At 44.7% G+C, this 15526-nt stretch overlaps 1 protein-coding gene across 1 annotated transcript in view; it reads right to left on the bottom strand.

Annotated features, from left to right (window-relative positions):
• Positions 1–15526, bottom strand: part of LOC126198833 (uncharacterized) — a 237589-nt gene that overhangs the window by 139634 nt on the left and 82429 nt on the right. The gene's annotated exons all lie outside the window — the stretch shown is intronic.

Genomic DNA, 15526 nt, shown 5'->3' with positions numbered 1-15526 from the left:
TAAGCTGTTGTTAAGGTATAGTGACTGTGGTAACTCCCTGGCCCTACAATGAAGAAATGCTCGTTGGATCGAGCCCGTGTTGCAGTTTAATAGGCCGGCCGGCGTGGCCGAGCGGTTCTAGGCGCTTCAGTCTGGAACCGCGCGACCGCTACGGTCACAGGTTCGAATCCTGCCTCGGGCATGGATGTGTGTGATGTCCTTAAATTAGTTAGGTTTAAGTAGTTGTAAGTTCTAGGGGACTGATGACCACAGATGTTAACTCCCATAGTGCCCAGAGCCATTTGAGCAGTTTAATAACGCCTTCCTCTGCCAAAAGGACCGAAAATATAACTACGTTCATTAACGATGTTATGGGTACCGTTGCAGTGAGTGGTTGGTTAGAAAGTTCTTAGCAAGGCATAGAAGTTTCAACAAGTGGTTGATGATTTATGTCTGCGTTACTGTGAAAAGAACAGCAGTAGATTCTTCAGTAAAACACAAAAGCATAATGGATCGGTAGAGGCAATTTCAGATAAAATCCGAAAGATTAACATGCAGTTTTACGAACTGAAGCAAAACGCAGAGGCCGATGTAGTCTTACTGCGGGAAGCCGAAAGCAGAGCTTTAGATGTTTTTCTATGTGGTGTCCCTGCCGAGACGTCACGTAGTGCTAGCGAAGATGGATAATCCTGGTGACTTGGCCGCAGCTCTTAACGTCGCTACGCAATTTGAGAGACCTGACGTTGCCACAAAATTACATACTGACCACTGTGTTTTCGGATCAGATACGTACATTAGGGTAGGAACTGACCGTTAGTAGCCTACAGAGGTCGTTTATTAATCGAGGCACACCAGAACATCTCTGTAATACTGGTAGATTGTACCGTTCGGCAGCACATGTATTGGTGTTTGTCGGACCGTGCTTGGATGTAGTTGGATGTTCATCATTGATACACAGTATCATTGATAGTACCCCTTGAACCGTGGTATTTACTTTCAAAATCTTTTCTTAAAGAATTTACTTTATTTACTAGCGATTCGTCAAGAACATTAACACACTATGTGAGCGTGGAAGTAGTTGCCAAGGAATAACTGATGAAAACAAATTAAATTTCAACCAATGGAAATTTTATTCATAAAATCCTTTTCAAAAAACAGATTTAAAATTTATAAGCAGAAAAGCACCCTAGAAATAGCAAGTTACAATTACTCAGAGGCAGAATAAAAGAAACTTTTGTTACAGTAGTAGCCTTCGGGTTTGAGAAGGTTCCGCTCCCTATCAACACGGCCGTAGTCACGACCGCTCACAACGACCTCTGAAAAACTACACTGATGCACATCTGCAACACACCAGATTACTTTAATCTAAACATTTTAACAACTCACACAAACACATTAACTATGCATCCCGTAAGAGAGATGGAAATAGTACTAACACTCAAATTAAAAAAAATTATTTGCCACCGAAAGTGCAATTTGTTTTTATGAAGGACTCTTACGGTGGGAGGGTGGTAATTTTATAAAGACGACTATTTAAATAAAACCCATGAAATTCAGACTTACATAAAATGTACAACATGCTCTACATTACACACACATCGCGTCGCAAGATGATAGGCAAGATAAACATATTTCAGGAATTCGGCCTTTAATTCTATAAATTCGTTAACACCGAGTCCGACAAACATGACAGAGGCAGCTATTAACGTATGGCAGACCGACCGACAGACACTAACTGCCTAACAAATGCGGACGAGAGACAGACGAGCAAGCTGGGGACGAGAGACTGACCAAGAAACAAGTAAAATTTAACAAGTGAAATGAAACAACATATCTCGAATCACTTAACTTCTAATAACTGCGATGTCTGGCGAAGACCTAGCGCAGGAGCCCCAAAACGCTCTCCCGAACCGTCCGCTGCCAGCCGCTTCAACGGACGCAGGGAGGCGCGCCGGTCTCCCGTCTCACGGCGTCGCAGCTCACACCGGCCAGACCGATGTCGTGGGTTGACTCCTGTTGCTCTCGTGTCGACCGCGAAGCCACTCCCCTTGGTATACGGCGAGGCCCACTGGACTGACGTGGCGACCTCACATGCGCCGACGCTCAAGACGGACCAGTCATCTCGTGTCTCAGTGCGCGACCGACCAACCGATCGATCCAACCGCCAGTGACCATTGCCTGAGCAAACTCGAGGAGACTGGCGGCCTAAGGCGCAGACTCAGATGCAGGAACTAAGCCCCGACCGGGCAACCACTCGCTGAGTTCTCTTACTGGCGGAGTGGAAAGACTCTCATTTTGCCGACTTTAAAGGTTGATCCGAACGACAGACATACTAGCACTCCGAACGACAGACAGACACTAACTGTCTAACAAATGCGGACGAGAGACAGACTAGCAAGCTGGGGAGGAGAGACTGACCCCAGACTGACCGACTGGCGAGCTCATAGCAGCCCCTAAATGCACGTGAACAGGCAACCGTTCCCCTTTCCCACCAGAGGGAGACACCAAAGCTGCGATTACCACAGCGGTGCCACCGCCAGAAACGGAGGGCGACTGCTTCACACAATGCGCTGCTGCGCGCTCTTCAAAACAGCAATTTTTACCACGGCTCACCCCTGGAAAGATGACTTCGAGTTTGATCCGATGGCGGCATATACCACCTGTGTGTTAGTACACGTACTGATCATGGTATCTACGTCATCAGCTTGCCGTTGCGGCCGTGCGGCTCTAGGCGCTTCAGCCCGGAACCGCGCTGCTGCTACAGTGGCAGGTTCGCATGCTGCCACTGGCATGGATGTGTATGATGTCCTTAGGTTAGTTAGGTTTAAGTAGTTCTATTTCTAGGGGACTGATGACCTCAGATGTTAAGTCCCATTTTTCAACGTCATCCGCCAACAGAGAGCCTGGTGGCATAGCTACCAGAGCGCCATCTGTGTCTGCTCTTTATTGGAGAATGCTCAAAGCCAGAAGACTTAGTGTGGTGCAACCGTGTGAAGCAAGCAGGCAACCATGCCACGGAGACTCACTCTTGCTTCCTGCAGCCAAATAGGTGAGTTTGAAAGGGGTCAAATTGTGGCCTTACAAGTGGCAGGATGATCCTTCCGGAGAACTGCCACACAAAGTTGGACGCGCTGCATCAGTTGTGCAACCCTCACCAGAACCGTCGTATGGTGAGGGCAGGAGAAGCATATGACACAGCTACCACAGTACAGATAAGAGGGCTTGTGAGGACAAACTTGTCAACACAAACAGTTGCAATGTAGTTATTAGTAGTGGGACTAGTGGCACGCACACCTTTAGCCTATCTTCCACTTACACCACAACATCGAAGTGCACGGCTCGACTGTTGCCGTCACAGGGTCACCTGAAAGACGTAATGACGCATCTTGGTCTTCAGCGATGAATGCAGATTCTGCCGGCATGCAAGTGATGATTGTTTGGGCGTGCGTCGGAGACCAGATGAGCGCTGACATAGAGCGCATCCGTCCTTAATGTCTGGGGTGCGATAAGGTATAGCACTCGTTCACCTTTGGTGTTTCTGGAGGGGACGCTAACTAGCGCTCAGTACCTGTGGAATGTTGTTAGACCCGTTCTCTTGCCGTTATTGCAACACGAAGGTGATGCGTTGTTCCAACAGGATAATGCTCGCCCACACACTGCCCATGAATCGCAACTTGCTGTGCGAGGCGTGCGCCAACTTCCCTCGGAAGCACGATGTCCGGACTTGTTTCCACTCGAGCACTTTTTGCACATGATGGGACAAGAAGTGTCTCGTACAGCCAACAACTTTTACAGAATTACGTGAACAGGTCCAGCAGGCGTGGTATGACGTATGCCAGGACAAATTAGCCATGGTACGACTGAATGGATAGCAGAGACAGCCCCTGCATTGCTGCCGTTGGAAGCTACACCGCGTACTAACATGGGTATTTCAACATGGGTCAATAAATGCTATCTCAGAACCGCTTGTGCTACTGGTCTGTAAACGTAATCATTTCATGTATTCCATATGCACTGTTGCAATAATAAATCTTGAGTGAATTGGAAACTTCTAACGGGTTGTACTAATTTTTTTTCTGACACTGTAGCTATCTCGTTGTAACAGACGTCATGTATGATCGCCAAGTTGATAGTCCATATCGTTGTAGAATGTTCGCACTGTCCATGTTGATACTTGGCTTGCCGGCCGGTTTGGAAGAGCTGTTCTAGGCGCTTCAGTCTGGAACCGCGCAACCGCTACGGTCGCAGGTTGGAATCCTGCCTCGGGCATGGATGTTTGTGATGTCCTTAGGTTAGTTATGTTTAAGTAGTTCTACGTCTAGGGGACTGATGACCTCAGATGTTAAGTCCCATAGTGCTTAGAGCCATTTGAACCATTTGATACTTGTCTTGCTGGAAACAAGTCAGTTAGCTGACACTAGGTACGTGACGTGAATGTACGATGCTGCACGGCAGAGTGGACAGCATGCAAGTATTCTCTGGCGTTAGCCACGTGGAAACGTACAGAGCCTACATGTTGTAGAGTATGGACCTCGTGAACCTATCGATTACATATTCCGATGTCAGTCGCAGGACCCAGCCAATGTCAGCAACACTACACTGGGGTGACAAAAGTCCTGGGACAGCGATATTCTCATATGAAAATGGTGGTAGTATCGCATATACCAGGTGTAAAAAGGTGTAATTGTCATTTGTACTCAGGTGATTCATGTGGAAAAATTCCCCACGTGATTGAACTCGCACAACGGAAATTAACAGTCTTTGAAGGCGGAATGGTAGTTGGAGCTAAACGCATGTGACATTCCATTTCGGACACCAATGGGGAATTCAGTATTGCGAGATCCACAGTGTCAAGAGTGTGCCGAGAATGCCACATTTTAGACATCACCTCTCACCACGGAGAATGCAGTGGCCGACGGCCTTCACTTAACGACCGAGAGCAGCGGCCTTACCATAGTGTTGTAAGTGTTAATAGACAAGCACAGAAATCAATGTGTGACGCGCGAGGAACGTATCCGTTTGGACAGTGCGGCAAAATTTGGCGTTAGTGGGCTGTGGCAGCAGACGAATGGAGCGAGTGCCTTTGCTAGCTGAACGACATCGTGAGGAACATTCTGGATAATTTGAGTGGAAAATTTGACCACCCAAATCGCCCGACATGAATCCTATCGAACATTTATAGGACGTAATCCAGAGGTCAGTCAGTGCACAAAACTCTTCCGCAATTATGGATGGCTGTACTGTAGAGGCAGCATGGAGCATTATTTCTTCAGGGGACTTCCAGCGACTTTAGGAATCCATACCACGCCGAGTTGCTGCACTACACCTGGTAAAAGGACGTACGATACGGTATTAGTAGGTGTCCCATGGCCTTTGTCACCTCAGTGTAAAATGGAACAACTACACTACTGGCCATTAAAATTGCTACACCAAGAAGAAATGCAGATGATAAAGGGTGATCATTGGACAAATATATTATACTAGAACTGACATGTGATTACATTTTCACGCAATTTAGGTGCATAGATACTGAGAAATCAGTACCCAGAACAACCACCTCTGGCCGTAATAAGGGCCTTGATACGCCTCGGCATTGTGTCAAACAGAGCTTGGATGGCGTCTACAGGTACAACTGCCCATGCAGCTTCAACACGATACCACAGTTCATCGAGACTAGTGACACGCGTATTGTGACGATCCAGCTGCTCGGCCACCATTGACCAGACGTTTTCAATTGGTGAGAGATCTGGAGAATGTGCTGGCCAGGGCAGCAGTCGAACATTTTCTGTATCCAGAAAGGCCCGTACAGGACCTGCAACATGCGGTCGTGCATTCTCCTGCTGAAATGTAGGGTTTTGCAGGGATCGAATGAAGGGTGGAGCCACGGGTCGTAACACATCTGAAGTGTAACGTCCACTGTTCGAAGTGCCATCAATGCGAACAAGAGGTGACCGAGACGTGTAACCAATGGCACCCCATACCATCACGACGGGTGATATGCCAGTATGGCGATGACGAATACACACTTCCAATGTGCGTTCACCGCGATGTCGCGAAACACGGATGCGACCATCACGATGCTGTGAACAGAACCTGGATTCATCCGAAAAAATTACGTTTTGCCATTCGTGCACCCAGGTTCATGGTCTCCGAGCTGATAGTCCACGCTGCTGCAAACGTCGTCGAACTGTTCGTGCAGATGGTTGTTGTCTTGCAAACGTCCCCATCTGTTGACTCGGGGATCGAGACGTGGCTGCACGATCCGTTACAGACATGCGGATAAGATGCCTGTCATCTCAACTGCTAGTGATACGAGGCTGTTGGGATCCAGCACGGCGTTCCGTATTACCCTTCTGAACGCACCGGTTCCATATTCTGCTAACAGTCATTGGATCTCGACTAACGCGAGCAGCAATGTCGCGATACGATAAACCGTAATCGCGATAGGCTACAGTCCGACCTTTATCAGAGTCGGAAACGTAATGGTAGGCATTTCTCCTCCTTGCACGAGGAATCGCAACAACGTTTCACCAGGAGAAATCGGTTGGAAACTTTCCTCATGTCAGGACGTTTTAGGTGTCACCACCGGCGCCAACCTTGTGTAAATGCTCTGAAAAGCTAATCATTTGCATATCACAGCATCTTCTTCCTGTCGGTTAAATTTCGCGTCTGTAGCACGTCATCTTCGTGGTGTAGCAATTTTAATGGGCAGTAGTGTAATTAAAGTCTCGGTAAGATTAGATCCTGTCTTTGTCGGATTCTCGACACGCGCTGATACACGTGTCTCCGTCATACAATCGACAGTTTTATTGCCGTCATCGCTGTGCCATGCATGTCCGTACACACGAGTCTATCCGCCGCCACCTCTTCGCTGCCGTGCGTGGGAGGTGGCCTCTCGCTACGGCCACTTGTGGCGTGTGACCCCGCGTGACCGCGCCGGACGAGGTCATCCTCCGCTCTTTGTGCCCTCACACCCGCGCTCGTCCTCCGAGGCGTCTTCGCAATTGAAACATGACGGAGCCCATCTCGCGACGGTCCGCTTCCTAGCCCCTGCCTTCGAGCCTGGAGATCCGCTTAAGAACCTGTTGTGGCCCACCTTGTTCTCTACACTAGGACAAATAAGATTTCCAGGACATCTTTACCTGAATCTCCCTAGAATTGGCCTGGAAATTCTATTACTGAAAATAGATGAACTACCCATAGCAAGAGGATGCATCTCAAACGTCGGCGAGTTGATGACAAATCAAATGGCTCTGAGCACTATGGGACTTAACTTCTGAGTTCATCAGTCCCCTAGAACTTAGAACTACTTAAACCTAACTAACCTAAGGGCATCATACACACCCATGCCCGAGGCAGGATTCGAATCTGCGACCGTAGCGATCGCGCGCTTCCAGACTGTAGCGCCTAGAACCTCTCGGCCACCCGGCTTGCAGTTGATGACAGTTATGTCAGTGAACATTAGGGCACGTCTAAAGAAAATATTCGACATGTTACGGCTTCGTCTCATACGTGACTTTCGGAAAACGAACATAAAATAGATTAAAAAAAAAACAGTACACAGGGTCAACAAAAGTTTTCTGGGTTTGTGACCGCACTGTCAATATGTAAAACTACCGACGTTTTGGTCACTGAAGAAGATCACATGCAACAGTGACCGAAACGTCGGTAGTTTCAGATATTGACGATGCGGTCAGAAACCCAGAAAACTTTTACTGACCGTAGAAATGCTTCTCTTCGCCAGGTGTTCCCAAGTATTTAACACAGGGTGTTAAAAAAAAAGTACTCCATATTTAGTGAGGTGGTAGGATGGACCAAAACAAGAAAAAATGTCCAGCAAACGTGAGCTCCTTTTACACAGTAGTTTTAACTTATTACTCCACACGACACATAGAAGACATGATCTTCTGTGATGGCCGGCAAATGGAAGCAACCTTCGAGACCGTGCCCTATATGTTCAAAAAATACCCATAGATAAAACTACAATATATAAGCATTTCACAAAGTTATCATAACACAACCTTGTTTCATGAGAATAAATACATGCACTGCACTTACCCAGAACTGTGAATACTATTTTCAGTAGCAACACTAACGGACAATAACAGAGGAATGTATCATCATTTATCTACTGCATTTTTAGATAATCCGTAATTGCAAAGAACTAGCAGAAGAAGTAGTTTAGTTTACAGTACCGATGATGAACAAGTGCTCATATATAGCTCTTAACGTGTGCATTTTAGAGTCCATGTAAATTGACATTTTCATACTACCATCTCTCGAAATAAGGAATGCTTTTTTAACACCCTGTACATGGTGTTCAAAAGGAAATTGTTATGTACAGAAACTCTACTACGAAAATAAATAATACGATCCAGAGATGTGTGTCAGCAACATACTTGGGGCCACCTGCCGAAGATCAGCAAAATTTGCACGAATACATTTAAACTGTCTGCCAACACAACCTAAGCCTGATAAACAAAACTGCACCGATCGTGCAAGATAAGTTCAATTTTCCTCCAGACAGCACGAAGCTGTACCCGCTCTCATAGTACCCTATCAGTCCTAAAACTTTCGTGTCTGGATTAATAAAAAGTAGAGGAAGGTCAAGATGGTGGTTTTAACGATTCAGGTAGCGTTCTTCCCCAACTTGAGTATACCCCACGGAACGTTCACACAAACCCTGAAATTTGTCAGAAAAGTCTTTAGTTGGGATGCTGCTTAACTCGTTTATCAAATTGTCCTGAATGTCGGTTATGTCGTCAAAGAGTTTCCCTTTCATATGAATATATGAATATCTGCGCTTATCGTTTTATGGTAGTTTCGCATCTTTAACACCAAGTCTCGTCACCCGCGATGATTTTTTTTTTTTTTTTTTTTTTTTTTTTTTTTTTTTTTTTTTTTAGAAAATAACTGTCTGTGTTTTGCATTTCAGTCAAGCGGGAGAACACCACATACTGTTCTCAATGCTCGCTCGTGGGTAATCAATAGTTTGTTTCTAAGATATGCGCTACTACAGAATATTATTCCGAAAGACTGAGTAGAAATATGTCAGGAGGTTGACTAGTTTGTTTACAAGATTGGAAAGTAGCTTAACTTAATTGTTTGATTAGTTCAGTAATACGCTTTTTCCAGTTCAAGTTTTCGTCAAAACGTGCACTCAGGTATTTGGAGCATCCTATCCTATTTACTGACTGCGAATCGTGTGCTACATCCATTGTTGGTACGACTCTGTTTGTTGTACAGAACTGAATGTAGCGTTTTCTCAATATTAAAGGAGAGTACATTTCCAGAGAACAACTTAATAATTGTTTGAAAAACATAGTCAACTAGAATTGCGCTATACAAAACTATGGTACGGTAGTTTTGGTACAGTACATAAATGACGTAGTAAATGGTAGGATCACGGGTAGTATTGCTAGTGCTGGTAGAGAAGGAAACATAAATCAATGTGAGAGAGAAACTGGGAGCCGACGGCTTCTGTTTATTTTTTGTTTGTTTGATTAACACATAATTAGAACCGCATATCGTTCAGCGTTAGTCCACTGTGTATTTTATATACGTACAAAATATAAACTGTATTTTCCAAGTAATAAAAACTAGTTGATCGCTTAACTTTTGCGCTCTTCCGTATCCAAAGAAACTATTTTTGATGCAAGTGCAGTTTACATGGACAAACGTATAAAACCTACATAGTTATTGTTATGATGCACTCAACAGAACGTTCTTCATCACGAACAAAGGCAAGAGGTTCCTGTTATTACTAATAAGCGCGAAATCTGTTTATGAATAACAGAAACATATTTTACATAACCTCGACGAAGTATCGAATGCTTGTTATGAAATGTTTGAAAAAAATTGCTTTTTCTAGCGCTATATGACAAATTTGTTTTGTTTATTATTTTTAATAAATCATCCCTGAGTCTCACGTTACAAATCAACAATTTTCGAATAAAACCTGAATTAAGCATCGACACTTTCAGTTTTGCTCTAAATACTGCTTATTTTTAAGTAACAGACAACTACATAGAACGAAAGTGTTCCCTAGTTTACACGCCTTTTTATATATCCACAAGCAGTTTCCAGATGGTTCACTGTCAACGGTTTCTGGGGGAATCTAGTAAGACACTGATCCGATAAGTGAACAAAACTATCGAAAACAGGTAACATAGGGACTGACGACCCTGTAGTTTGGTGCCTTTATCCCCCCTCCAAACCAACCAACCAGCAGGTAACGTCCACTAGATATGCAACCCACCTAATGCACAGGTAACGCGATTACGATCTTAACAGACCAAGGCCACTAGGAGAACTACAATAGTCTACGCTTAATTATGATAGCCTACGGTAATTTTACAATTCTAATTATAACAGTAGTGTCGTCTGCATGTGCTTCGTGCTGTGTCATTATGCTTGTTGGCCTGATTGAAGCCCAGTGAGCAAGGGTGGTAAGAACACAGCTTGCAGTACCCGAAGAAGACGACTCTGTCGATCGTCAGAATAGCGTGCAATCAACAACTCAGCTGTACGCCGGAAAGCACAACACTTATCAAACACACCATTAAAACGTGAGAGATACACAGACAGAACAGACAGAGATAAACACTTTATGCACGGATATCACAGTACAGTGAAGGAAAGGAAAAGAGCTATTGAATATATGCAGCTACAGTAGACGGTCCCTGTACATGACGTGGAGAGAAAAATGGTTCAAATGGCTCTGAGCACTATAGGACTTAACTTCTGAGGTCATCAGTCCCCTAGAACTTAGAACTACTTAAACCTAACTAACCTAATGATAGCGCACACATCCAGGCCCGAGGCAGGATTCGAACCTGACGTGGAGAACACAGCGACAAGCCATATAGGTAACTGTGGGCAGTATGAGTTTCACTAAAGACAGCCAAGAGCTTCGAAAAGTAGGAATATTATGGTTTAATGCTACATCAATGACGAGGTCATCAGAGACGGATCACATGACCAGAATGGAGAAGCAATCGGTCATGCCCTATTCGTAGAAACTAGCCCGTTTAGAGAAACACGAATAACAAATATATAGCATCCTTAAAGTTCCTCTATCATTTCAAAGAAGTATAACATGGAAAATATTAAAGATAGAGAATTGTGATTGCTGTAAAACGTTTAGCAGGCCTCACAGATTTTTCGCTTTGTGCTTCGTTGCAGCAGTGCCTTGAAGTGTATCAGAATTGCGATAGATCAGAAAAAGACCCATCGTGTTATCTGGCATGAGGAATCCAAATCTGTGACAATGGTACTGTGGTATTATCGACGCAAGCATGAGGGGCCAGCATTATGAGGTGGTACAAAAACTAAAGAAACACGCTATATCAAAGCCCCCCTCAAAGCAGCTGTTCTTTGTGTCTCAATCATGTGCTGACAGAGTGCAAACTCCATTTCAGCGCAGGCCCCAGAAGCCAACAATAGTGGGATGATGGCGACACTGGTGCATTTTGTATATCAAATTGATATGCAAATTAATTAAACTGATCAATTAATTACCCCCATCCCCAGCTGAGGTCATGGGGTCTTCGCCCCCTCCCCTCCCCCTCCACATCCCTACCTGTCCTACTCACGGGAATTTCGACCTTTGGAGGGAAATTCCAAAAATGGTGGGAATTTCAAAAATTGTGGGAATTTCTGTGTTCCAGGGGTCTGCTGATGTTCCTCCTCCCCCCCCCCCCCCCTCCTATCCACCGGGAACTGGCGGGAAACTCAAAATGGCAGTGTCCTTTCTGGAACTCGAACCTTGGTCCTTCTGGGTGGATGTTCCAAGTGCACTGTCAACACAGGAATACTATCCAGATGCAGGAGAGGAAGGTTAGGCTAGTGTACTTTTATTTACTTTGGGTAGGAAACTGAAGTAAAGATCGGTTCCAATTACGTAATTAATCATAAAGATTTGGCCTAATTACACATCTATATCCATAGCGCTACACAAGGAGCATCTAAAATCGCAATATAGATAAAAAATTGACGATGCCATACAACTGGTGTTATCCTGCTGGGACAAAAATTCACAATACGAAACTAGTGGCAGACGTACTCAAACTCTACGTAGGATGATTCCTTCACCTACAAACTAACGAGGAAAAGGCTGCAATGAAGATGCTATTTTTAGATTTGGCAGGAACTGTGTCCAGCTGGCGAGATGTAGATGTTGGACAGAGAAGAGTTTAATAAGTGTATTACCTGTAAGCATACATGCGAGGAATGTGTCTATCGCTATTTGATGTCGGTGTTCGCTAGAGATGCTGCCCGCTGCATTGCTCGACAGTCACCCTGCACGCCTGGTGCTCGAAATTCAGGAAGCCCAATACACACTACCACAACTGATGACAAATGCTTCGCTGTTCTAATTACACATCGCAACTGTCGTGAAAAAACCAGCACACGTAAACAGTGGGTCATAATGCAACACATGTACTGGAGATTGAGAGACTCATCGTAATAACACAAATACCACAAAAACCGACCTCTAAAGACTTCAATAGGAGAGAAGGGCTGCAGCTGAACTTGTGTTTGCTCAAAGAGCGGTCACAAAGTAACCAACTAAGAGCCAATCTTACCTCCCCCCACTACCACCCCTCACAACTTCATCTCCTCACTGTAGGTAGGGATGCAGGCCTGTTCTTCCCTGTCCACACAGAGATCCATCCAGTGGCAGTGATATACTGTCTCAGGTCTGTGGCAATCAGTCACAAATCGACCCTTCCTGCAAGCCATTAAACGTATTTCTGAGAAGGACTGGCAGCACGTAACAACAACGAAATCCCGGAGAACTCTCCAGAACACTTTTTCAAATGTCCGCTGGTTGGGAAACAGGCAGCTGCCACCGCCATCCACCACCCGCTCCATCTACCGTAGCTGAGTGCACAGTCTCCAGCAGGCGTGGCTACGGTAGCCAGAGGTCCTGGCGGTCAGCGCTGTCGACGGCAACAAAAGATACTCATCCACAATAGGCCACTACAACAGTGCACCACAGACCATAGCGAGGTAAATGACAGCTGTCCCGAAGCACGTTGTTTCTCTAAAAATGCAGCTGTGCCGCACTGTCCTGGCCCTGACCCATTGGTTCCACTACCGCACGACATTCTGCGAGGGAAGATATTTCAATTTTGCTGTTGTATTTCTACATCTACATCTACATCGATACTCTACAAATCACATTTCAGTGCCTGGCAGAGGATTCATCGAGCCACCTTCACAATTTTCTATTATTCCAATCTCGTATAGCGCGCTGAAAGAATGAACACCTATATCTTTCCGTACCAGCTCAGATTTCCCTTTTTTTATCGTGGTGATCATTCCACGCTATGTAGGTCAGTGTCAACAAAATATTTTCGCATCCGGAGGAGAAAGTTGGTGACTGGAATTTCGTGAGAAGATTCCGTCGCAATGAAAAACGCCTTGCTTTTAATGATGTCCAGCCCAAATCCTGTATCATTTCTGTGACACTCTCTCCCATATTTCGCGATAATACGAAACGTGCTGACCTTCTTTGAACTTTTTCGATGTACTCCGTCAGTCCTACCTGGTAAGGATCCCACACCGCGCAGCAGTATTCTAAAAGAGAACGGACAAGCGTAGCGTAGGCAGTCTCCTTAGTAGGTCTGTTACATTTTCTAAGTGTCCTGCCAAAAAAAACGCAGTCTTTGGTTAGCCTTCCCCACAACATTTTCTATGTGTTCCTTCCAATTTAAGTTGTCCGTCATTGTAATACCTAGGCACTTAGTTGAATTTACGGCTTTTAGATTAGACTGATTTATCGTGTAACCGAAGTTTAACGAGTTCCTTTTAGCACTAATGTGGATGACCTCACACTTTTCGTTATTTAGGGTCAACTGACACTTTTCGCAACATTCCGATAGTTCTTATAAATCGTTTTGCAGTTTGTTTTCATCTTCTGATGACTTTATTAGTCGATAAGCGACAGTGTCATCTGCGAACAACCGAAGACGGCTGCTCAGATTGTCTCCCAAATCGTTTATATTGATAAGGAACAGCAAAGGGCTTATAACACTACCCTGGGGAACTCCAGAACTCACTTCTGTTTTACTCGATGACTTTCCGTCAATTACTACGAACTGTGACCTCTCTGACAGGAAATGACAAATCCAGTCACATAACTGAGACGATATTCCATAAGCACGCAATTTCAATACGAGCCGCTTGTGTGGTACAGTATCAAAAGCCTTCCGGAAATACAGAAATACGGAATCGATCTGAAATACCAGCACCCCTTATTAGTGAGCGTCTGAGCATTTGTTAAAAAGCACAATCGTGATGACAATAAAAACTAGTCTTGTTTCCACAAAAATAGTCGCAGTCCATTTTCTTTTAGTTTTATGAGCGAAGTCGATACAGTTTTCAAGCATTCCTCATGTTCAAATTATAAATTGTCTTTCACGAGGATATTACATTCTTTTCAGACGGTTGAATTACCAGTATAGAACGGCACTATACAGACTTTCTTATATTTTCGACTGCCAGATACACCTCGCATCTCTCTCTCCGCCAACCTCTCGCTATTTTGTGACGTCCAACGAAGTGAAATTCGAAACTACAGCACTGCCGCAATTTACAGACGACAAAACTTGTAAATAAACTTAATAATTTTTCTTATTGATAAATGTATAGATAATTATTCGACTCTCATACCAAAGATTCATTTGAAAAGTATTTAACACTGACGGACAAAAGAAGATTTACTCTCTTCGTTTATTAGTTTTAGTAATAGTCACCTTTCGTTGTTCTCATATCCTGGTGATTAGACGTACGAGTATAAACAAAGTGCTCGGTATTATGAAGCGAAATTGTGCTAAATAATGAAAGCAAGTTCAGAACCAATACGATTTTATCATTTACGATACAGCGGATCCCAGCTCCAGTAACTCTGGAAGATTATTATTATTTTAATTTTGTATGGAGAATTTAAACCCCCCCCATGAACCATGGACCTTGCCGTTGGTGGGGAGGCTTGCGTGCCTCACTCAGCGATACAGATAGCCGTACCATAGGTACAACCACAACGGAGGGGTATCTGTTGAGAGGCCAGACAAACGTGTGGTTCCCGAAGAGGGGCAGCAGCCTTTTCAGTAGTTGCAAGGGCAACAGTCTGGATGATTGACTGATCTGGCCTTGCAACAATAACCAAAACGGCCTTGCTGTGCTGGTACTGCGAACGGCTGAAAGCAAGGGGAAACTACGGCCGTAATTTTTCCCGAGGGCATGCAGCTTTACTGTATGATTAAATGATGATGGCGTCCTCTTGGGTAAAATATTCCGGAGGTAAAATAGTCCCCCATTCGGATCTCCTGGCGGGGACTACTCAAGAGGATGTCGTTATCAGGAGAAAGAAAACTGGCGTTCTACGGATCGGAGCGTGGAATGTCAGATCCCTTAATCGGGCAGGTAGGTTAGAAAATTTAAAAATGGAAATGGTTAGGTTAAAGTTAGATATAGTGGGAATTAGTGAAGTTCGGTGGCAGGAGGAACAAGACTTCTGGTCAGGTGACTACAGGGTTAT

This window comes from Schistocerca nitens, chromosome 8 (genome assembly GCF_023898315.1).
Source record: "Schistocerca nitens isolate TAMUIC-IGC-003100 chromosome 8, iqSchNite1.1, whole genome shotgun sequence".
NCBI lineage: Eukaryota > Metazoa > Arthropoda > Insecta > Orthoptera > Acrididae > Schistocerca > Schistocerca nitens.
Note: the sequence above shows the minus strand (reverse complement) of the source record. Positions and strands in the feature narration are given on the sequence as shown.